The sequence below is a fragment of the Ambystoma mexicanum genome, chromosome 4q (genome assembly GCF_040938575.1).
Source record: "Ambystoma mexicanum isolate Mex_15411 chromosome 4q, UKY_AmexF1_1, whole genome shotgun sequence".
NCBI lineage: Eukaryota > Metazoa > Chordata > Amphibia > Caudata > Ambystomatidae > Ambystoma > Ambystoma mexicanum.
In genome coordinates, this window is record NC_090928.1 from 654,022,498 (window position 1) to 654,047,413 (window position 24,916).

The window sequence follows — 24,916 nt, forward strand, 5'->3', positions numbered from 1 at the left end:
ACAGATGGTCTAAAAAGAAATGTACTTTTACTTTTTAACCAAAAAACTTGAGTCAGTGTTTGCTTGAGTCACAGTAATTGTAGTTCTTTGTGTAATCTCTACTACTGCTCATTTGCTCTTGAGCTAAGTCTGGCTGCTCTGCTACTGCTACCACTCTAACTGTGTAGTACAGGATTGTACCAAAGGTGAAATTGTACTACCACCTGTAGTCTTAATCTTGTGTAGTGGTCCCTAAGGGCGCTTGCCAGGATTCTGCCTAACTGTGGATCACACCCGATGTTCAAGCAGCGAAGGATGTCGAGCAGTGAAGGAAATCAGTCGCCACCACACCGTCTCTATAGCTGTAGAAAATCAATTCGGGATCCACTGTGTCATGGACCAGCTTTCCGTTCTTCTAACACCAGGCAGTACGTACCAATTGTTGGGGCGTGTCTCTGCGCTGCAACACGGATCCTCTGAGCACCGGTAGTTTGGTTATGCAGCAAGGTGCTGTTCCGCATCCCAGGATCCACAGCCCAGCCACAAGACAGCAAGAGGATTCTAAAAGTGATCCCTGTTACATACAGAGGAGCCTGCAGGAGCCAAAGCGCAGTGGATGGTTGCCTACCGCTGTCATGTGGCGCAAGTCCTGCGCATGAAGAATCATGAATCTGACATCTGCCCAGCAGCGATCAGCCCAGGGAGCTCCCAATTCCAGTAAGCAGCTAACTCGCATCTGTTCAGTGCACAATGTACCTCCAAGTCTGTGGCGAATGGTGGGCGCAAGGCAGCCAGGCAATCCAACATATCAGTGTATATTTTTTCAACCGCCGCAAGACCGGTAGCCCGAACCCCCTTCCTCTGCCTCACATGCATTTTTTATTAAAAGTAGCTGCGTTGTGACAATTACTGTTCCTAGCGATTGCCAACAACCTTTCAGTCAGAAAACCACAGAATCAGGGCAAAACGGTGTTATTGTATGTGGCGAGATCTTCCAACATCATAAAGCCGAGCCTGGTTTATGAATTATAAGTTAATCACCATAGTGACTAAGCTACTCCTAGTCCATAGTTCCCCTTTCCTACATATGTATGGGGATCCCTCGCTAGGGATAGGAGACACCAGAAAAATCACCTTCCCCTTTAAATTTAGATGCGCGTGGGGGGCCTTGGGAGCATGAGCTTCCCTGACTCCGACCCACCGGCGCCACTCCTCAGTCCCCTTTGACGCGTCGACAATATTAGCATTGCCTAATAACACCAGATCTGAGTGGGGGGAGGACAGTGGGACGTATAGAGTAAAGGGGACTATGGACTAGGAGTAGGTTAGTCACTACGGTGAGTAACATAATTACTCCTATGTCCCGTACCCTTTCCTCCATACTGTATGGGCAATTACAACTGAATGTAGCCCCAGGGTGGAGAGTTGCCCATCTTAAGAAAACAAGTGCCTGACACTGCCTGACCCAATGCTGCGTCCGACCTGGCATTGGCACCCAAGCAGTAGTGCTTGTAGAAGGCAAAGGGAGTAGCCCACGTGGCCGCCTTGCTGATAACCTGCCACGGAACGGGTCTTTGGAAAGCTACCAGTGTGTCCTTAGCTCTGATGGCGTGGGCATGCATGTTTGCTGGTAATGGCTTGTGCTGCCCTTCATACATCTCCTTGATGGCCATAACCATCCACCTTGCGATGGAAGCCTTGGAGGCCTGACAGCCTGTTTTAAAAAAACATTTTTAACAGTAACAATCTCAGTCTCCCCGACCCCCCCGCCAAGTCCCTCCCCCCAGCGACTCCCCTCCCTTCTTCCCGCTTCCCCTCCGCCGATTCACTGCAAACGCTTCATACGCGATCTTATAATGAGTTAACCCTGCATGCCAATGCCTACAATACATCCGGTAAGCGGATTCGGTGAGGGCACCATTGTTTACGAAAGTCTCTATGCAGAAAGTCCCGGACCAGTTCCCAATCGTTCTTGAATTTGGCAGATTCCACCTGGATTGCGTATGTGACCCATTCTAGTGATGTATAAAGCCATATTTTTGCTATCCATTCTTATTCAGAGGGTAGCCCAGCCTATTTCCATTTCTGGGTGATCAAGGAAGGAGCGGCAACACTCAGAATCATGTACGCCTTCTTTTGGGATTTAGACGTGAGAATGTCCAACACATCACCCAGCCCCAACAAAGCTTCCCCACATTCTGTGGGTATCTGAGAACCAAGGAACAAGTTACTTACCTGTAACTGTTGTTCTCCAGCATGGGTCTGGCATGGATTCACATGCTCATGAATATTCCCCGTCGTCAGGCTGGGAATCCTCGGTAAAGAAAAAACCAGTATCAGTTTCGTTTCTGATCTGTCTTTCGTAGTAATAACCAATCACTGGTCTCTGCGTCATACTGACCACAGCCAATGACTGCCCTCTACCTAAGCACCGCCTCTGGCAGCCATCTTCAGATTTGGAAGCACGTGAAGTGGCAGTATGACCAAGTGAAGAGCCGCAGAGGGGTAGGCGGGAGGGTTCGCATGTGAATCCATGCCAGACCCATGCTGGAGAACAACAGTTACAGGTAAGTAACTTGTTCCTTCTCCAGCATGGGGTCTGGCATGGATTCACATGCTCATGAATAAAGAATACATAGCAGTACACACATGCACAACCACGGGAGGTGGCAAAGGCTCAACATTAAGCATCACATCAACTCAACATTAAGCATCTTACCTCCTCACCAGGCTCACCTCAGGCGAACAGGTTGCGCAGCACTGCTTGGCCGACCCTGGACTCCTCCCTGGAATCCCGGTCGACGCAGTAGAATTTCGTGAAGGTGTGCGTCGACCTCCACGTAGCAGCCCTGCATATGTCCAGCAGGGGCACACCAGATAGGAACGCCGTGGTAGCTGCGATCGCTCTGGTGGAATGGGCTCTCGGACGGCCAGGCAGCGGTCGGTTTGCCAACCGGTGACAGTACATGATACAGCCGGAGAGCCATCTGGAGATGGAAGCCTTCGAGAGAGCCTTCCCCTGATTGACAGGTCCAAAGTTCACAAAGAGTTGTGACGTCTTCCGAAACCCCTTCGTGCGGTCCACGTAGAACTTCAGCACTCTAGCTACATCCAGCGAGTGCAAAGTCCTTTCAGCCGGCGACAAAGGCGACGGGAAGAACACAGGTAACACCAAGGGTTCGTTGAGATGGAAGTCCGACGGTACCTTGGGCATGAAGGAGGGGTGCGTCCTGAGCACTACCCTCGTGTCGTGGAAAGTCAAGTACGGGGCCTTGCAGGAAAGGGCCTGGATCTCTCCCACTCGTCGTGCGGAGGTGATGGCCACAAGAAAAGCTGTTTTCCACGATAGAAACTTCAACGGGGCCGAGTGCAGAGGCTCGAACGGAGGTCCCATGAGCTTGGTCAGCACCACGTTGAGCTCCCACGCCGGGGCCGGAGCCTTCACCGGCGGGAACGATCTGAACAGTCCCTTCATGAACTCTTTCACCAGACGATGAGACCACAAGGACGTCCGCCCCGTGGTTCTGGTGTATCGGGAGATCGCAGCAAGATGAATCTTGATGGACGCGTGTGCCAAACCAGCTTTGGCCAGCGTCAGCAGGTACGGCAGTACTTGGGGAGCCGTAATCCGTAGAGGGTTAATCTTCTGTGCGTGGCACCAGACAGAGAACCTCTTCCATTTGTGTCCGTAGCATTTAAGAGTCGAGGACGCCCTGGCCTTTGCAAGAACCTCTCTGCAATCGGCCGGTATGTCGTATCCTCCAAACTCTAGCGCTGCAGGAGCCAGGCCTGCAAGTTCAGCGACTTCGGGTCGTGGTGGAGGATGGCGCCTCCTTCCCTGGAGAGTAGATCCGCGTCCGCCGGCAGCTTGATCGGCGGGGACGCTGACAAGTCCAGAAGGTCCGGGAACCATATCTGCCTCGGCCACGCAGGTGCGACGAGGATCATCCTGCACCGTGACCTCTTGAGCTGGTTGACGAGCCGGATTAGCAGAGGCAAGGGAGGGAACGCGTAGAGGAACAGGCCCTCCCAGGGGAACGAGAAAGCATCGCCCATGCTCCTCGTCTGGGGAAACCTGCTGGCGAACCTCCGGCACTTGGTGTTCGTCGCCGTCGCGAACAGGTCGATCTGGGGTGTGCCCCACCGTCGGAAGAGGCGATCCACCAGATCCTGCCGTAGTTCCCACTCGTGGCACGAGCGCAGCTCCCTGCTGAGTGAGTCGGCGATGGTGTTTTTTATCCCTGCCAGATGAAACGGCACCAGAAAAATCCCTTGGGCGACGGCCCAATGCCACAGGTCCTGCGCCTCCTTGGACAGCGCTGGGGACCTGGTTCCGCCCTGTTTCCTGATGTAAAACATGGTGGTGGTGTTGTCGGTGAAGATCCTCACCACCTTGCCCTTGAGGGACGGAAGGAAGGACCTGAGGGCCCAAAACACTGCACGGAGCTCCAGGACGTTGATATGCAGGGACTTCTCCGTCGGGAGCCAGAGTCCCCTCGCGTGCAGATTTTCGGTGTGCGCTCCCCACCCTTCCAGGGAGGCATCCGTGGTCACAGTCTCCTGGTGGGCTGGGGTCTGGAAGTCCATGCCCGCCGTCAGATGCGCGCGGGTGCCCCACCACCGTATCGCTCGTCGGAAACTCTCGTCGAGCTTGATCCTTTCCTCGAAGCTGCCCGTCGTCTGGATCCAGCGCGCATCCAGGAATTCTTGCAACGGGCGCATCCGGAGCCTGCACATGGGAATGAGGTAGATGCAGGAAGACATCATCCCGAGGAGGGACTTGATGGATCTCACTTTGGCCGCGTCGGCCACCAACATCCGTTGCACCTTGCCCAAGATGGTCCTGGTCCTCTCCTCCGACGGGGAGGCCAGAAGGGACACCGTGTCGAGCCTCGCTCCCAGAAACAGTGCGACTTGCGCGGGCACCAGGTGGGATTTGGCGTAGTTCACGGAGAATCCCAGGTCCGTGAGGAGTTGGACGGTCCTTGCCGTGTGGACCACGGCGAGCTCCTTCGTCTTGGCGCGGATGAGCCAGTCGTCCAGGTAGGGGTAGACGTGAATCCCCTCGCGGCGCAGCTGCGCCGCCACCGGTGCGAGGCACTTGGTGAATACCCTGGGTGCCGACCGTAGTCCGAAGGGAAGGGCTTTGAACTGGTAATGACGCCCTTGGACCACGAACCTGAGGAATTTTCGGTGCCCCTTTAGGATGGGAATGTGGAAGTAGGCATCCTCCAAATCCAACGACGATAGGAAGTCTCCTTCCTCCAGTTGACCCAGGACGTGCTGGAGGGTGACCATCCGGAACTTCTGCGCCTTGATGAACTTGTTCAGCCGTCGCAGGTCCAGGATGGGGCGCCATCCTCCCGTCTTCTTCTTCACGAGGAAGTATCGCGAGTAGACTCCGGAGCCCCGAAGCCTCTTTGGGACGAGTTCGATGGCGCCCTTTCTGAGCATCGCCTTTACCTCCAGGAGAAGTTGAGGGACGTGAAGTTCTTTCCTGGTCACGGGGGGGACGCGCGGGCACCTTCTTTGAAACTCGAGCGCGTGGCCCCGGGCCAGGGCGTCCAGCACCCAACGGTCGGTGGAGATGGACTCCCGCACGCTGACGAAGCCCACCAGCCGGCCTCCCACCGGGGTGCTTCGGTGGGGGCCCGACCCCACGGCCGGTTCAATCCTGCTTGGACGCGGCCTTGCCGCCTTGACCTCCTTGGCGACGACGGCGGGGTCCGCTAGACTTGCCTCGTCCTCTGTAGGCCTCTTGCGACGACGAGCGGGCCGCTTGACGGTAGGAAGCGAAACCGCCGCCGGAACCTTTGGAGGAGCCCTTGCCTCCGCCGCTCCGAAAGGGCGTCCGTCGTTGCTGCAGGACTCCAAGGGCCCGGGCCGTCTCAGTATCCGCCTTGATGGCCTGAAGGGAATCGTCCACTGTCTTCCCAAACAGGTTGTTCCCGTCGAAGGGCATGTCCAGGACTCTGGTCTGGACGTCCTGCCGAAAGTCCGTAGCTTTGAGCCATCCACGACGTCGAAGGCAAACGCCGTTGCCCAGCTGGCGGAACCCAGTGTCGGCGATGTCCGTCGCCACGGTGATGGCGTGGTCCGAAGCCACTTCACCTTCCTGGAGGATCTCAAGATTTGGGCAGAAAATCCAGCAGGGGAGCTATCTTGTACCAGAGCTCCCTGTCGTAGCGGGCCACGATAGCCAAGGCGTTGGCCGCTTTAATCGTCGTCGCTGCCGACGAGATGACTCTACGTCCCATAGCATCCAATTTCTTTCCCTCGCCGTCCGGCGGGGAAGTCGATGTGGAGGCCGCACCCCCCCCCGCTTTCTTCCTGGCTGCCGCGGAGACGACGGAGTCCGGGGTAGGCTGCGCCCGGAGGCATAGGGGGGCCGTGTCCGGGACCCGGTACTTTTTCTCGTACCAGTCTCTTCTAGCTGGCGTAGTGGAAGGGTTCTTGAGGAGGGAAAGGCCCTCATCCCAAATGTCGTCCAACAGAGGCACTGCGAGGACCGTCTTCCTCTTGGCCTCGCGCCGCTGATAAAGGAAGCCTTCCTTTTTCTTCTCCTCAGGGCAGAGTTGGAAAAGCTCGGAAGCCCTGGAGATCATGGAGTGGAAAGATCCGATCTCGTCGGGCGGAGAAGCCCTGGTGGGGGGCGACGACGGAAAATCCTCGTCGTATGCCTCGTCGTCCGTACCCGTCGCTGCCGTGTCAGTCCCCGTATCATCCCCTCGGGTGGACGGGGAGGAGGGCTGGACGGGGCGCGACGGTTGAAAAGGAGGTGGAGGATGGATCCTTCTTTTCTTGGTAGGGGGAACACCAGAAGGTCCCGGTTCTGGATCCCCCGACGGGAGAGGTTCCTCCGTCGGTAACGGTAGCCTCGTCCTTATCTCGGTGCATAAGGACTGTATGGCCAACAAAATGGCCGCCAAGTTGTCTCGCGGCGCTGGCAGAGGGGAATCCGACGGGCGAGCAGGGGCCCCGTCGGTATCCTCGACGATGTCGTCGTCGTCACCCGCGTCGGGGTCCATTCCGACGGGCTGGCCTTTTTCCACGCCTAGGCCGTGGCTTAAGACCTCGATCAGCTCCTCTTCTGAGGTAGAGGCCGAATCTACGACGACGCCCTGCCCCCCCCCTTCTTCCCCACGGAGGGTTTCACGGGGGTCCTATCGATGGGCACAAAAGAAGACTCCCTCCGAGGAGGCAGGGAGATTCTGGGCCCTGAGGTCGCCACCACTGGCGCAGCCTCCACAGGCTGAGCCAGGGCCGCCGCGACCGTTTCGATAGAGGGCTTGGTCGGATGGATCAAGGCCTTCACCACCTTAGGTGCGCTCACCGCCTTATCCTTGAGGGAGGGGGCACTGCCACGCTCCTCCTCTGCCTTAGAGCTCGACCGGGGCCTCTCCAGGAGCTTCGCCGGGTGCTCGGCCTTCCTCTTACCCGACCCAGAGCGTTGGCTCGTGGTTGATGGTGCCGGGGAGGGTGCGCCCTGCCTGGCGCCCGTAGAGCCCGACCGTTCGGCGCTCCCGGTGCCAGCGGACTCGCGGTGCTTGGCCTTATGTTGGGCCCCCGTCGCCAGGGCGCCCTCAAAGGTCTTAGAAGACCGCTCGGATTTCTTCTTCTTCTCGCCAGACGGGCTCTTACCCTCCAGCCAGTTGGCGAGACGTTGATGACGGTCCTTCATGGTCCGTTCCGACATGTTGCCGCAAAACGCACAGTCCTTCTCCACGTGCGTTTTGTCCTCATGAAGGCAGTAAAGGCAGAAAGAGTGTTCGTCTTCCTTAAAGACGTTCTGCAGCTGGCATCCAGGGCAGACCCTGAACAGCTTTCCGGGCGTCGAGCTTCCCTTCTCCTGGGCCATCTCCGAGACCGGGCCTGAGAAGCTTCTGGAGTCCTCCGAAGTGTAGCTCGACGAAATCTTCACCCTTGAGGGGCACAGACGAATCCGACACGGGTCCCCGTTGATCGGATGTATGATCGGTGGAGCTTGAGGCTCTTTTGACCGAAAGAATTGAAGTTTTTTGTGAAAAAGCGCGAAAAATAGCACTAACGCTCGAGAGCAATAGCACGAGGATCCCAACACATGAACGTGCGGTAAAAATCTGAAGATGGCTGCCAGAGGCGGTGCTTAGGTAGAGGGCAGTCATTGGCTGTGGTCAGTATGACGCAGAGACCAGTGATTGGTTATTACTACGAAAGACAGATCAGAAACGAAACTGATACTGGTTTTTTCTTTACCGAGGATTCCCAGCCTGACGACGGGGAATATTCATGAGCATGTGAATCCATGCCAGACCCCATGCTGGAGAAATATAGATTGCATTGCCTCATTAACAAACTCCCAAAACGGTTTCAGGACCGGACATGCCCACCATATGTGCACCCAAGTGCCAACCTCATTACAACATCGCCAGCATGCCTGGGACGTCGAGGGATAGAACATGTAATTCCTCTGGCGTAAGGTGTCATTGTACTAAAACCCTCGTCCACATTTCCCCGATCTGTAGCCCCCTCATTAGTTTTGGGATCCTCTGCCACACTTCCCAACATTGCTCTTCGGAGATAGGACGGGGTAGCGCATTTTCCCGTGGTTTCATGTAGGCCCATTGTATCTGGGCTGGAGGGAGGGAGAACATTCAATACAGTTTATCATCTGACGATCGCCCGAGTTCGTAAGCAAGTATATTTCTAATGGCGTGAGTTCCCCTATGAACAGTTTAATTCCCAGGGCTTACCAACATCTTATCTGTGCATATCAAAGCCTGTCCTCCTCCCGCACCCCGATAGCATGTTTGCACTGGTGAAACAACCTGACCTCCTGCCCTTCTGTCATATCCCCAGCCTGCTTCTTCCCTCCTAGTGAACGCACCCTTTCGCAAGACCTGAGGTGAATTTGGGATTATGCAGTAGGGGAGTAAACATGGATGGGATGGTAGTGATACCCGTCCTTTGGACCACAGCGTCCCATCTGTCACCCACCAAGGCCGAAATCTGGCTTCTTTACTTATTTAGAGGTCTATCCATTTTTGGGCACCACAGGACCTCATCGAGGGGCCTAGATACCACCGCTCTATCCATCCTTCGCCAGATCTTGTCTGGGGTCCCACTAAACCATTCTCGTATGACCCTTAGTTGGGCAGCTTGGTAATATGTTTGGAAGTTAGGAATCCCATCCCGCTGCATCCGGGTGGGGCCGTCATGACCCTCCATGCCACCCGAGGTCTTTTCCCTTGCCAGATAAACTTTCCCACAAGTCTGTTGAGGGTCCTGAAGAATTTCTGTGGGACTGCTAGTGGGAGAGCCTCAAAGAAATACAGCACTCTGGGTAGGACCATCATTTTGATTACATTGTACCATCCAATCCATGAGATAGTCAGGTGGCCGCGCTCATCCTGCCATGCCTTTATCATAGCCAGTAGAGGAGGGTAGTTTGCCTGATGCATTCTATCTAGGGTCTTGGTTATCACTACTCCTAGATATCGGAGGCCTCCGTCTACTCGCACGAACTGCCAGGCGTCCACTGGGTTGGATGATGGCGCCCCCTTCTCCTGAAAGGCCATTAATTCAGTTTTTTGGGTATTAATCTTCAAGCCCGCCACTTTACCAAATTCCCCAAGGCAGACCGATAGTTTTGGAAGTGAGGTACTCGTATCCGTTAGAACCACTAGTATGGCATCCGCGAAGGCGATCCCCCTTATGTTATCCCCTCCGAATAAGATCCATTTTATCCCCGTCTCTTGCCTGACTTAAGCTAGCAAAGGTTGTAGTTATACTGTGTACAACACCGGGCATAGCGGGCAGCCTTTTTTGGTGCCCCTGGCCACTCATATCGACTACGAGATGTGTCCATTTATGGCTAGCCGTAGCAATGGTGTTCCATAGCTGGCTTTGACCAAGCAAAGACAACCCAGCCCATCCCCATATCCTCCATTGTTAGGAACAGAGAAAACCATTCTACACAATCCAAGGCCTTCTCCGCATCCAGGGAGAGGCTGGTCTTATTTATTTTCTCTACCAGGTGACACATTCGCCTAGTGTTATTAAATGTTTGTAGCCCCCTGACAAAACCTGCTTGATCTGGGTGGATCAACCCCGGGAATATTTTTTCCAGCCTGGATGCTAGATTTTAGTTAAGATTTTTGCGTCTAGGTTTATTAATGCGATGGGGCGGTACGAGCCACACTGTGTCTTGTCCTTATTAGGTTTGTGGAACAAAACCACATTCGCCTCCTCCATTGTCCGGGAGACGTGCCCCGACGTGACGAAGGAGTTGAAGAAATGTCATTATCAGGGCCAAAATGTCTTGGAAGACCTTATAGTACAGAGTAATACTCTGCAAAGGCTTGGAGAATCTCCTCCGATACTGAGGTGATTGTTCCCAGAGAGGTTTGTATGCGGAGGATCTCTCTAGTTGCTTCCTTTTTCCTTACCTGCCGGGTCAAGAGCCGGTCGGCTTTATTCGCCTGTACATAGCATTGCTGTTTCAGGTAAAGTAGCGATTTTCCTGCTTGCTTAGTTTGCAAAATGGTAATTTGGCCCTTGAGATGCCTGTATTCCTTCCTAAGGGATATTCCTTTGTCAATTTCCAATCTAGTTATTACCTCCATTAAGCGCCGATCTAGATCCACCTGTAGCGCCCTTTCTGGCTTGTCCTGCTGTGTTTTCTTTGCTATCAGTTACCCACATGTGTTTGAATTAAAGGCATCCCATTCTACCTGTTCCTGGATAGCAGGAGTCCTGTTTTTCTCTCAAAATATTCCTGCATAGAGTCCCGCAATTCATTAGCGATCACCCTGTCCCGCAGTAGATATCTATGGAATTGCCACTGCCACATGCCAGACCCACCTCCCTGTTAGGCAGAATCCTGTGCAGTGCCCTTAGGGACCACTACACACAATTAAGACTACATGTGGCAATACAAGTTCTCCTTTGGTACAAGCCTGTACTACACTGTTAAAGTGGTAGCAGTAGCAGAGCAGACACACTTATCTCAAGAGTAACACAAAGGACCACAATTACTGTGACTCAAGCAAACACTGACTCAAGGTTTCAGGTAAAAAATATAAGTACATTTATTTTTAAACCATCTGTTATAAAACACAACACTTCTATAAATTCCAAACCACATGTAAAATACACCACACACAACCAATTCCACTTGCTTCAGTAAATTCAAGGTAAATACATTAGGATTTGACAGACCGGTGTTGCGATACTAACGCATACCCGCGGATAGAAAACACACTTTGTACTTAAGAATTTTAAACAAGGGAAAAGTGAGTAAAAATCATAGGCAACACTATTTCAAGGCAATGAGACTCGAGGACTTATTCAAAGATACAGATTAAAGTCAATAGGCCTGCACCAGTGTCAATGGAGCAGATGCTCAGTTGCCGAGGATCACACTGAACAGTTCGAGATGCCAAGAGTTCGTAAAGATTGTCAAATGGAAGGAAAAGTTATAGGAAGGAGGGAAGAAAGAACAAATCTTCGTGGAGGAAAATGGTTCACCCAGATTCCGGCTTGTTAGGTAGAGAGAATGACCAAGTATGCACAGTACCTTATTCCGTTGGAGAAAAGCTGGTGCCACGGCAGTTGCTTCTGGTAGTTCCTGCAGACTCACGGTTCCTGCGGCATCAGTCGTGGGGACAAGAAGGAGGACGTCTGGAGCGTCTGCACTACCCAGGGATGAGGCCAGCAGCAGCGAAAAAAGACAACGATGAATAAAAGGTGCGCTCCATTAAATCAGGAGAGGGCTCTTCTGATGGCTATCCGGACCACTACAGCACAGTCGTGTGTTCAACCCAGGAGAGGATTCTCTGACCGAAGAAAAGATGAGAGGGTTGATCCCACCAGGCTCAAGGGAAGAAGACTCCGGACTGGATCTTCTCTTAGTCGTCGAAGGGGTAGATAGCGCAGGACTGCAGCAGGGCTTCACCGGGACTCAGGGTTGCAGCAGCCGTCTTCTTCCCCGCTTCGCTTCGGTACCTTGTAGTTCCAAAGGCGACTCTGCCTTCTAGCTCAAGAGTCCTACCTTTTATGCCAAAATCCCCCATTCACACATCCTGGCTGTCAATCACTCAGCAGGGGGGGTTGTCCAGCCCGGACAACCACCTCAGCCAATCAACACAAAGGTGCAACTTGGGTCTCCAAGGAGAACCTGTGCAGGGGGTGACTACACCCCGCCCTCACTTTCAGCCCACCTAAACACCCAGATGCCAAAGGAGTGCTTCTGGTCAGAAGCCCGCCAAAGGTAGGCGAACAAAGGAGGCAAACCTGGTTTGCCGTGCAAAGACAGACCCAGGAAGGATGTTAACAAAAAGAAATGGCGATTAAACCCCACCAGAGCCGAAATAAAAAGTATTTGGGCTAGCGGGTTTAAAGTTCGAGACTACTAAAATAGCCTAAAACAATACCACGTTATGTAATATAATCGCGGTAGGAAAATTAGGTAGATACCACTGCCACCAGCCAAGTCTTAATGTTAAGGGAGCGAAACAATGCTCCAAGAGGTACAGATAATAAGGGCTAAGAATTAACCCTTTCCAATACTCCATATAAGATGGGGTGTACTGGATCTGTGGTTAAATGACTAGGTAAAGTTAATGGCAACTTTAACATTTTCTGGGGGACAGTAGTCAGCCCCAAAAATGGAGTCGGTGGGAAGTCAAAACGACAACCCTGTGTCACTGCACTGAAGGTGCTGTGTAACACACAAAATGGGGCTACTGAAGTGGTGTACTCCAGAGTCCACAATCACAATAACAGATGAAATACACATGGCCAAACACAGGTAAAAGTGGGGGAAAAAGCTCACACTCTGACCAAGTGGAAAAAATAAACTCCAGAAATCCAGCAAAGTTGCTGAGGGACTCACTAGGTGTTAGGCAGAAACCTGTGCAGTTCCCTTAGGGACCACTGCAAAAGATTTGGGACTACACCTCAAATCATGTCTAAGAGTGGGAGTAAAAGAGTCTCACTCTTAGCAGGAGAAAAAAAATAAACCCCAAAAATCCAGCAAAGCTGGTGGGCGACTCACTAGGTTTGGGAAATTAGCCTATACGAAAATTCTCCCTAACACCTTGGTAAACACCCTTGGCGCCGAGGCTATGCCGAAGGGGAGTACCTTGAACTGGTAGTGTTTGTCCTGAATCACGAACCTTAGGAATTTTCTGTGCGCTGGCAGCATTGAAATATGACAGTATGCATCTTTCATATTCAATGTTGTCATGAAGTCCCCCTGTTTTAGCAATGGGATCACCTCTTGCAGTGTTACCATGCAAAACTTCTGGGGCTTTATGAACTTGTTCGCTGGGCGCGGGTCTAGAACAGGACGCATGGTGAGATCCTTTTTGAGTACAAGGAAGTGCACTGAATAGATACCCTTGTTTACCTGAAGAAACAGGACGGCTTCTATGGCGTCCTTTCCCAGCAGCGCTTCCACCTCTTGGATCAGGATCTGCAGATGTTCCGGTGAAAGGCGTTGATGTTTCAGAGGTCTGAACTGTGGAGGTCGGGCGAATTCCACGCAGTAACTGTGGGCGACCATCTTTAAGACCCACTGGTCTGAAGTTATCCCCTCCCATGCCTTGAGAAAAGATGTTAATTGCCTCTGGAATTGGAGACTCTGCCTCTATTCTTTCCGCGCTTCTGACCCCTCTGGGGGTAGTAAGTGCACTGGCGTAACAGGGGCCCCCGCGGTGCGGGGGGGGGGCCCGCGGTGTGGGGGGCCCCACCAGCACATGGCTGGGAGGGGGCCCCAGTAAAAAAAAAAAAAAAAAAAAAAAAAATTCTAAAAAAAAAAAGTTTCTTTTGAAATTCACTCTGCATTCATAAAGAACATTTCTGTAACAGAAATCATTTCTTTATGAAGGCAGAGTGACTACAAAAAGAAACTTTCTTTTTGAAGTCTGAGGGCCCCCGTACCCCATGACATGGAAGACCCTAGGCTGGGGCTCATTCTGACCATGCCGGTCCGGAAACAACGGTGCTGGTAAGCTTACAGGCACTGTTGTTTCCGGACCGGCATATTACAGGTCTGCCTGGTGGGGCTGCCGTGCCGACAGGTCTGACCCTGCCAGGCACAGCAGCCACGGTAGGCAGACCTGTCACGGAAGCACCGGCACCGTTAACAATGGTGCAGGTGCTTCTGTGTCCCCATTCCCGTGGAGTCTGGGGTTTAACGAAATTACCGGCACCTGATTTCCCAGCCGCCGGACTTGAAATAGCACGGTGGCACCGGGAAGTCAGGCCATAGTAATTTTTTATGGGTCTGGCGGCAACCCGCCGGTAGCACCGGCACGGTTACCGCTGGACCCGTAATGAGCCCCAATTTCTTTTTTAAGTAATAGGGCCCCCCCTCAACTCCATGAGGTGTGCGTGTATGAGTCTATGGTGAAAGGGTGCACACTCAAATGTATAGCCGGCTGCCTGTGTGAGTATGGTGAAAGGGTGCACACTTAAATGTATGGGTGGCTGTGGGGGTGTGCCTGCATGGTGAAAGGGTGCACACATAAATGTATAGGTGGCAACCTGTGTGAGTGTATGGTGAAAGGGTGCACACTTAAATGTGTGGATGACTGGGTGTGTATAAGGTGAATGGTGTGTGTGCTTGTGTACAGGGGCACAAGAAAACCTTCATTTCGGGGGGCTAACCCTTCAAATGTTGGGAGAGGCGCTAACTTCACATGCGGTGGTGAGGGGGAAACTTATTTGTGTGGGCGCATCCAAATTATTTACGCATTTTAATGAGACTATTCTAGTGCAGATTCAATGTTACAAGCAGTTAACTCTCTCCTATAAGTCTCCTGTTCCCTCTCTACCCTTCCAATCACTCCCCTGGCATGCAAGTACTAAACCCACATCACGATTTCAATCGCCTAAACAATGTGGCATTTGAATGCAGGTACTAACAGTGAAATGCTTTACGTTGGTAATTGCTGGGTTCTTGTTAACAGGAAAAAACAGGTGCCGTTTAAAATCTGTGTCCTGTTCGGTCTGGCAACTGCTCTAAAGGTTAGCCAAGTTGAGTCAATATAGCCCAAAATGTCAGGGGGGTAGTGCTGAAGCCCAGTCAACTCAATGGTGTTGCGCTACTACTTGTGTTTAATGCCTTGCTTACTCCTAGCCCTATTCTTCCTCGTCCCAGTACTTATATACGAGGCAGTACGTGTGTTTGAGCCACTCTGCCTCATACAAAAGTACTGGGAAGAGGTAGAGGTACATGGAGGTAATGCCTGATTTAGCTACCTGTAATCTTCATCACTCCTAGTCCCACTGTTGCTCATCCCAGTGTTTACCTATGAGGCAAGGAGCCTCATACGAAAGCTCTGGGACAAGGAAGAGGGACGCAGAGGTAATTCTGGGCCAAGGAGCTGATTGTGGAGGTAGGGGTGGTGGGTGGGAGGGAGAGTGGATGTGTGGGGGGGCAGAATTGTGTGATAAATCATAATGGTTGTCCATGTCCAGGCTAAGCAGGCATGATATGTGGTATTAGTGGCTAGAGAGGCATTTTGATTTAGCCAGTCTAATCATTCCTCAGTTTGGTATGACTTTCTTTTAACTGGACATTTCTGATAAAGTAGTCCTGCTAACTTTAATTACCTGGCTAGATTGGCATTTGGGTGCTGCCAGTCTAGCCATTTCTTACTGCGGCATTGTATATTTTTTTGGGCATCTGTGATAAAATGATATGATGTGATTCAAGTCATTTATAATGCGCCTGTACACAAGTGTACACAAGGGAGGGATGATAGAGGGAGGACAAGACAAACGATCTCACTAGGCCTTGTGTCATTGTGAGAACGAGAAGTGCAAGGGAAAAGGGAGCAGGGAAGTGCAAGTGAGAGGGGAGGGGAAAACAGGGCAGCAATGCTCTCAGTAAGTGCAGCCAGGGCAGAGCAGCTATTGGTTGTGCAAGGAGAGCAATGGACTGGTGGGTTACAGTTACAGCCCCTAAGTGCATGGTAGGCCCGGAGGCAGTGCAAGGGTGACCAATCAAGAAAGAGCCTGGACTCAGAGAGACTCTGAGGGTAGCCAAGCAGCCAGTCAGTACAGCAGACAGGTAGGTCAGGTAGGTCAGCAGGGGGGGAGAGAGAGCGAAAGCAGCAGAGAAGAGGAAAGCTTTTAGCTGCTTCCGAAACTTCAGGTTGTCCGCCTCAAGTTTGAGAGGGGCAGGGAGGCCATTCCAGTTGGAGGCACCAGCAGAGGAGAGAGGTCTACCCCCACTCTCTGCCTGGAGAAATGTCTAAGCCTTAGAGAGTTGGAGGTAGCTGAGTGAAGGGTTAGAGAAAGAAGGTATTTTGGAAGAGAGCATTGGATTTAGTGTTGGCACTGGCCCCAGAAAGCCTTGTGGGCAATGCGAAGGTTCTTGAACTTGATCCTTGCAGCCAGTGGAGAGATTTCAGGGCTGGAGAAATACAATCCCAGGGCTTGAGGCCAAGGCTAAGTCTTGCAGTCCTGTTCTGGAGTATTTGCAGATGACGGAGACTAGAGGAAGACAGATTGAGAAAGTGGCTGTTGCAGTAGTCCAGCTTAGAGACAGTGAGCTTCTGGTGGAGAGTGAGAAAGGGAAGGGTCCCTTTGAGGAGGAGCAGCTGGTAGTGGGACTTCTTGGTGATGTCCGAGATGTTAGGAGAGAAAGAGAGTGTGGCGTTGAAGATGACACCAAGGTTTTTTGCCTCGCAGGAAGGCAAAGGAAGAGGGCCCAACGTGGTCTGCTATAGTGAGAGAGGAAACACAGTGGTATGGGTCCCAATGAGAAGGATCTCAGTCTTACTGGCATTAAGGCAGAGATTGTTGGAGGCGCACCAATCCTGAATCGTGGATAGACAGTCAGGAATGAGCAAGAGAGGAGAGGAGGATGAGGGGAGCCTGAAGGAAAGCCGAGTCATCCGCACAACACTGAAAGTTAGAGGATAAGGTAGAGATCAGGGAGGCCAAAGTGGCCAAGTAGAGGTTGAAAAACCAGCGTGAGAGGATAGAGCCCTGGGGAATGCCACAGGTAGAGAGAGGTGGCGGAGAGAATGGGACCACGATCGACCTGGGAGAGGAGTGGCGGTCCAAGTGGAAGTAGGTCAGTCACTCTAGGGTCTGATCTGTGATGCCCAGGTTCTCACAGAGTCGATTGATCAGGATGGCGATGCTGACCCTGTCGAAAGCAGAGGAAAGATGAAGGATGAGAATAGAAGGAATGCTGGAATCCAGGTTAGAGAGCAGCACAGGTGTTAAGGAGAGTAGTTTCCATGCCTCTGGCAGCTCTGAAGCCAGACTGATGGTCATGGAGACAACCAACAGATTCAGTGTGGAGAGTAAGCTGGGAGATGGCAAGCTTTTCCAAGAGTTTGCTCAGGAAAGGTGGAGATTGAGCGATAGTTTTCCAGCAGGTAGGATCAGCAGACTGCTTCTTGAGGAGTGGGTGCACAAGGGAGTGGTCAAAGGGAGAGGGGAACATTGCAGTGGCGAAAGAGTGATTACAGAAATCGGCCAAGGCTGGAGTGAGGGTGTCAATATGGGCTTTGATGGTTCTGGAGGAGCAGCGGAGCACCTGTTTGGATGACACTTTCATAGATCGGACTTGTCTAGAAACCTCGTCAGGTGTTGTCAGAGAGAAAGAGGAAAAAGGAGGAGAGAAGAGATGGCCAAAATGGGCCGAGAGAGGAAGAGGACATAGAGGACAGGATGTCCTGAGATTTAGCAGAGAAATGAGAGGCCAGAGCTGTACAGAGGGCATGGGAGGGAACAGGTATAGACCACAACAGGATTGACCAGTTCCTTGCAGATTTTAAAGAGTTTGGCCGTGTTGTTCGAGGCCATGGAGACACATGCTTTATTGTGTGCTCTCTTCTTGATGAGTGTTATTGCTTTGACTGGCATTTTGCTGAAAACAGTCTAGGTATGTCTAAATGTGGCCTGGCATTCTGTACTATAATGTTATTACGTGTTTACACTGGTCTACATTGTGCAGCCAGTTGGAAGCATTAATGTTCCTGTGCACTGTTGGTGACTTGCATGTATTGGATTGTGTTACCCTACAAAACAATTGCAAACACTCTGGCTTTATAGCCAATTTATCTCAGAAAGTGTGCTGTATATTGCATTAAAACACATATTTATATCTTTTTCCTAGTGCAGTGTGCGGCATACCCCTTCAGCAGCACGTTCATGCGTATTGTGCAAGCGTGACAGTCTAGGCCGGCCCAGAGTGTGGCGCAACCCGTGATTTGTTGCCGAGTTGGGGGGCCCCCTCAGCATGGCTCGCAGGGGGGCCCCCACATTTTGTGTTACGCCACTGAGTAAGTGGGGCTTGCAGCAGGTTGACTTGAGTTGAAGTTGCTTGTGCCGAAATTGTTTTGAGGGGCGCGGGCTTGTCCTCGAAAGGACCGCCGAGAATTACTGCCCCTCTGTGAAGATGGTTTCTGGGAAATTTGGTGCAACGACTTAGTAGTCTCGTGTTCCTTCTTGGCTGTCTCCAACGCATCGTCTACCGCCTTCCCGAAGAGGTTGGTCTCTTAGATGGGTTTGTTGATAATGGATGCCTTGGTCTCAGGCCTGAAGCCCGACGTGCACAACCACGAGTGCCTCTTTAGGAGAGTACCCTGTGCGAGAGACCTGCCTGCTGTCTCTGCGGTGTCCAGAGTATTCTTTATCACATTCTGATTGGCAAGTTTGCCCTCCGAGACAATGGCGAGAAGCTTGGCTCTGGTTGGTTCCAGAACCTCTTGAAGGCCTTCCTGGAATAGGTTCCATTGGGCGTCGACGTATCTTGCTAGTAACGTCGTGTTACTGGCAATCCGGACGGTATAGGCCTCTGCTGACGTAACCCGTTTGCCTAAGGCATACAGCCTTTTAGACTCCTTGTCCGGGGGTGATTCTCCCGTGGCAAGGGGAACCCCTGCTCTTTTGCGAGTGTTGGTCACCACCAGCGAGTCTGGGATTGCGTGTCCTTTGATATATAGCGAGTCGGTGGGGGAGGGTCGGAAAAGTTTTTCGACCCTCGGGTTCACAGCCCTAGTCTGAGCGGGTGTGAGTAAGGAAGGAGCCAGCCGTCTTTTAACAGAGCTCAAAAGAGGGACAGACTGGCTTGCCGGAGGTTTTTCATTAATAATGTCCTCAGCGAAATCTTGTTCGGGCAAGGCTTCAAGCGTGGCAATTTAAAAAAATTCCGCTGCTTTCTTTAACATGTTGTTGAAAGCCATTTGATCATCCACCGGGAAGCTTGTCGAATCGGGGTGGATGGGGGAGAGTCAAGGCAAATGATATCAGAGTTATGATCGTTCTGCTGGATGTCCTCCCAGTTGTCAGTTGCTCCTTGATCTTTCCCATAGTTGTCCAGAAAAGAGGACTCCTCTTCTTCTGTATAGATATCCCTATACGTGTCCATCTGGACATCTTCTTGATAGTCAACTTGGTGTTGGATATCTTCATGTATTAGAGGGTTAGGGTCTACCCGAGCCTTTTTTGGCGGAGGTTGATCAGAAGCTCTGAAAAATTGCTCCAGCCGATCCATGCACCCCTCAAATTGTTTTGTGGTCCACTTGGATGATCCAAATGGGCTTAAATGAGTAGGGATTGTGGTCTCCGCCCTAGGGCGTTGAGAGGATCTCCTCAGGGTGCTTGAGAGGGGTACCTGGCTTTCTTCGTAAGATTCTTCAGGATCGTCTTCCAAATCCGTGGGAAACTTGTCGGCGGATTGGCCCATAAATTTGGGCGGAACCGGTACTAGGCCCACCGCCGTAGCAATCCTATTGATACTCTTACGAATAGACACTGAATCTTCCGGAGACAAAGCTTCTGAAGATGTGTCGGCAGTGGAAACTTCTTCCGCGGCTACAGAAGGGTCTGCTGATAGCCTCTCGGGTAGAGGCTTACTCGTAGTCTTCAGGCCTGTACGGGCCTTGGAAACCGTCGAAGTTTCTTGTACGGAAACTTCGGCGCGTGTAATTTGGGGAGTAGCGCCCTTGTTATGTTTGCTATGCCCAGTCATCATGCGCTACTGCGGATGTGGCGAATGCTTCGGATCAGACCGATCCGTGGGCACCGCTGAAATTTCTGGCGGACCCGTTGGCGCTTTCGCCTTCTTCGACAAAGTCGTCGAGGAGGGCGCTTGGGTTGTGTGCTTTGTGCGGTGCGATTGTACGCCCCCATCACCGGGTGTGGTCCCTGTAGCAAGACCGGAGTCGAAGCTGGAAGGGTCGGGGACGGGTGTGGCGGCCCTAGAATAGTCCGCCTCAAGGTCTATAATGTCCGCGTTGGACGTTTGGTCATCCGATGTACCTCCGTCACTTTCGGCTGGTGTCGCGGCAGGGGAGGGAGGCTCCACGCGTGACATTTCGTACGCGGCCCACCGCTTCAACCGGCGCTCCCTAAGGGTTTTAGGTTTAAGGAGTTTGCACGCCGAACACCGCTTTTCGTCGTGCTCTAGGGGGAGACAAGCATTACATGACGTGTGCTCATCTTTCCAAGGATATCTGACCCTACACACAGGGCAGAATCTAAATGGAGTCCTTTCCATAGCAGAAGGGAAGGGTGACCAGACCAAAAAGGAAAGCAGTGGAAAAGAGGAAAGACATAACAGTATGGCAAACCCCAAGCCCACTCTCCCTACTGTGTAGGCCGGCCAGAAGGCCCGACCACGTGGAAGTCCGAACGCCAGATCTTAGGCGCCAGAACCCACAGCCGTAGACGATTCCCCATAGTCTTCATCAAAGATGTCCTTGATGGACGAAGTGACTTAACGGGGAATAAAACCGACAATTCGGTAAGATAAACAATGTCTCATGAAGAGCTCCGCTGTAGGGCGACCAGTTATCTGGACGGAAAAAAACAATCTGAGGGACCTCGGCGCATGAGGGATTTTGGGTACTACACACGTCACGATAGGGATGGTGTTTCAGACACGCCTATGCCGACGTCCCCTTTCGGTCCCCAAAAGACAAGATGCAATACTCCGCGGTTACCACTGGATGTCAGACCATATGCACAGCATGTGATTCTAAACAGATTAACAAGCATCAGAAACTAAATAAACACATATCCGCGGCAAGAAATGCTACCGCGTCAAAAACACACCTAGCAGCTGAGATACCCAGAGGGAGTTGGGGGCAAAAATCATAGGCAATATTTTAGTTAGGCAGACAGAATCGAAGAACACTCAGACAGGAATTCAAGCGTCAAAGGACCGGAGCCAAAGTGAAGTGACACCGAGTGCCTGTTGTCGAGGATCACTCAGTCGGACAGTTTGTGATTCAACGTAGCCAAAAGTACTTTGATATTGTCAAGGTTCGGAAGCAAAAGTTATAAGGAGGGAAAAGTAAGGACAAGCCTTAAAGAAGATAAATAAAGATTCACCTAAGTTCCTCAAGCAGGACACAGTACCTTTTTTAAAGAATGACGCTGGTGCCACGGCAGTTGTTCCTGATAGTTTCTTTCAGACCCACGATTCCTGGAGCTTCGGCATGAAGGACGATGAGTGGGTCGGCAACACACAGGGATGAGGCCGGCAGCAGCGACAATGAATAAAAGGTGCGCTCCTTTAAAAACAGGAGAGGCTCTTCAGGTGGCTAGCCGGACCACTACAGCAGTGTGCAGCGATTTCGACCACAAAGGGATTCCTCTGACTGAAGACAAGCTGGTTATCCCCACCAGGCTCAAGGGAAGATGACTCCGGACTGGATCTTCTCTTAGTCGTTGAAGGGTAGATAGCTCAAGACTGCAGCAGGGCTTCACCGGTATGTGATAGTTGCAGCAGTCGACCTCTCCTCCGCTTATCATCGGTTCCTTGTTGTTCCAGTGGCGACTCTCTGACTTCCAGCCCAAGAGACCTGCCTTTTATGCGAAAATCCCCCATTCACACAGCCTGGCTGTCAATCACACAGCAGGGGGGTTGTCCAGCTTGGACAACCACCTCAGCCAATCATGAAAAAGTGTGACTTGGGTTTCCTAGGATACCCTGTGCAGGGGGTGACTACACCACTCTCTCACATTCAGCCCACCTAGACACCCAGGCGCCTAGAGGAGGGCTTCTTGGCAGAAGCCTGCCAAAAGACAGTGAACAAAGAAGGCAAACCAAGAAATGGCGAATAAACCGCACTGGAGCCAAAGGAAAGTATTTGGTCAAGCGGGTTTAAGTTCGAGGCTAATACAATAGCCTACAATACTACCACATTTATATAAGATAACAGCGGTAGAAAGGTTTAGGGTAGATACCACTGCCACCAGCCAATTCTAAATGTTAAAAGAGCGAAACAATGCTCTAGGAGGTACAGATAAAAAGGGCTAAGGGTTAACCCTTCCAGTACTCCATGTAAGATGGGGTGTACTGGATCTGTGGTTAATTTGACTAAGTAAAGTTAATGTTAACTTTACTCTTCTCTGGGGGACAGTAGTCATCCTCAGAAATGGAGTCGGTGAGAAGTCTGAACGACATCCCTGTGTCACTGCACCGAAGGTGCTGTGTAATACACAAAATAAGGGGGCTACTGAAGTGGTGTACTCCAGAGCCCACAATCATAAAACCAGGTAAAAGACACATAGCAAAACATGGGTAAGAGTAGGGGAAAAGCTCACATTCTTACCAAGTGGAAAGAAATAACTCCAGAGATCCAGCAAAGCTGCTGAGGGACTAACTAGGTAAGGGAAATTGGCCATGAAATGAGAATTCTCCCTAACAGACCACTACAGCTGTGTGCAGCGATTTCGACGAAGAAGAGGATCCTCTGGCTGTGGAAGGTGAGCTGGTTGATCCCACCAAACTCAAGGGAAGAAGACTCACAACTGGATCTTCTCTGTCGTTGAAGGGTAGATAGCTCAGGACTGCAGTAGGGCTTCACCGGGACTCGGGAGTTGCAGCAGCCATCTTCTTCTCCGCTTCTTGCAGTTCCAGTGGCGACTCTTACTTTCAGCCCAGGAGTCCTGCCTTTTATGCCAAAATCCCCCATTCACACAGCCTGGCTGTCAATCACTCAGCAGGGGGGTTGTCCGGCCCAGACAACCACCTCAGCCAATTGACACAAAGTGTGACTTGGGTCTCCAAGGAGAGCCTGTGCAGGGGGTGACTAAACCCCTCCCTCACATTCAGGCCACCTAGACACCCAGACGCCAAAGGAGGGCTTCTGGAGAGAAGCCCGCCAAAGGTCGGCGAACAAAGAAGGCAAACCTGGTTTGGCGTGAAAAGTAAAACACAAGAAGGACTTTAACAAAAAGAAATGGCGATAAAACCCGACCAGAGCCAAAATAAAAAGTATTTGGTCAAGCGGGTTTAAGTTCGAGGCCAATACAATAGCCTAAAACAGTACCACGTTCATATATTATAACCGCAGTTGAAAAGATAGGGTAGGTACCACTGCCACCAGCCAAGTCTTAGTGTTAAGGGAGCGAAACAAAGCTCCAAGAGGCGCAGACAAAAAGGAGTAGGAATTAACCCCTTCCAATACTCCATTTAAGATAGGGTCTATTGGGTCTGCAGTTTAAATTACTATATAAAGTAAATGACAACTTTACCCAGAAATCCAGCAAAGCTGCTGAGGGACTCACTAAGTAAGGGAAATTAGCCATAAATGAGAATTCTCTCTAACATGTATACATACATACATTTTTGGTCAAAGAGCTTGGTCAATGCATAAGGTTACTAGTTCGGGACAAGGTACTACTTCAGAGTAAGCTAAGGAGAATGTCGCAACTTTTTTTAGATCTTGTGTAAAGAGCCAGGTTTTGAGGTCTTTGCGGAAGGACCAGAACGAGTCCTGTGATCTTAGTGGAAGTGAGAGGGTGTTCCAGTGTTTAGCTGCTACCACCGGGAAGCTATGCCCTCCTGCTTTCTGTCATGTGAATCTAGGGATGGTGAATAGGCTGATCGAGTGGGTCTACTGGATTGCGTTTTGTTGAATTTGGTGTCTAAATATTTAAGGGCAGTGTTGGCCAGGCATTTGTGGGTCAGGGTGAGGGTTTAGAATACGATGCATTTGTGAACCGGGAGCCAGCGGGCGTTCCTTCTGGCGGCAGAGATATGATTTTGTTTAGGGATGTTGCGAGCTGGCCTTAGTGCATTATTTTGGATAACCTGAAGTTGCTTGATGTTGCAATTATTTGAGCCTATATAGAGGGCATTGCAATAGTCAATCCTGGATAGTATAAGAGCTCTAGCGAGCGTGATGCAACTGTCTGTGGACAGGAAAGGTCTGCAAGCATATATAAGTTTTGGAGGTGTACGCTGCTGCAGATGCAGTGGCATTTACCTGTTTGGTTAGGATTAGAGCTGAATCCAGGTAGAAACCCCGAGTTTTTACTGCTTTGGAGACAGTGATAATGTTCCTATCAATGGTAAAGGATTTGAAGGATCCACAGAGTTTGTAGTCGGTTTTGAGGGCGTAGCTCAGTCTTGTCGTCATTTAAGCAAAGGCCATGCTGTGCCATCTAAGCCTGTATGGTAAGGTACATTTTATTCAGCGCCTGGGAGTCGGTGTCATAGATGCCTTTGATACCCAGATCATCCAGGAGATCAAAGAGAGGCTTGGTGAGGATATTATAAGATGTCGGAGAGACACAGGAGCCTTGGGGGAACTCCACAGTGGACTGCGGCTAGGGGGGGCTTAGGCAAGCAGGGAGAAGACCCTCATAGTTCAATTAGTTATGGACTCTATCCATGTTATGGCTTTGGTTGAGAAGTATGCCGCCGAGAGGTGTTTGCAGAGAATTTTTCGGTTTACTAAATCAAAAGCTGCTGAGAGAACCTGATATTTAATAAATACTCTACTGTTGAATTAATAATCAGTTGACTGTGTAATCTCTTGATACCATGCCTATCTCACACTTACCTTGCACTGATTTGCAAGTTTCGACCTATTCAATGCCATGATCCAGCCTCAGCACCAAACACATTGCTGGTGTAGGTCGGTACAGGCCTGGGCTTTGTACAATCCTTAAAAGGCTTGAAACCAGAGGC

At 51.2% G+C, this 24,916-nt stretch overlaps 1 protein-coding gene across 3 annotated transcripts in view; it reads right to left on the reverse strand.

Annotated features, from left to right (window-relative positions):
* PSME4 (proteasome activator subunit 4) overlaps window positions 1–24,916 on the reverse strand; it is a 3,386,216-nt gene that overhangs the window by 632,184 nt on the left and 2,729,116 nt on the right. The gene's annotated exons all lie outside the window — the stretch shown is intronic.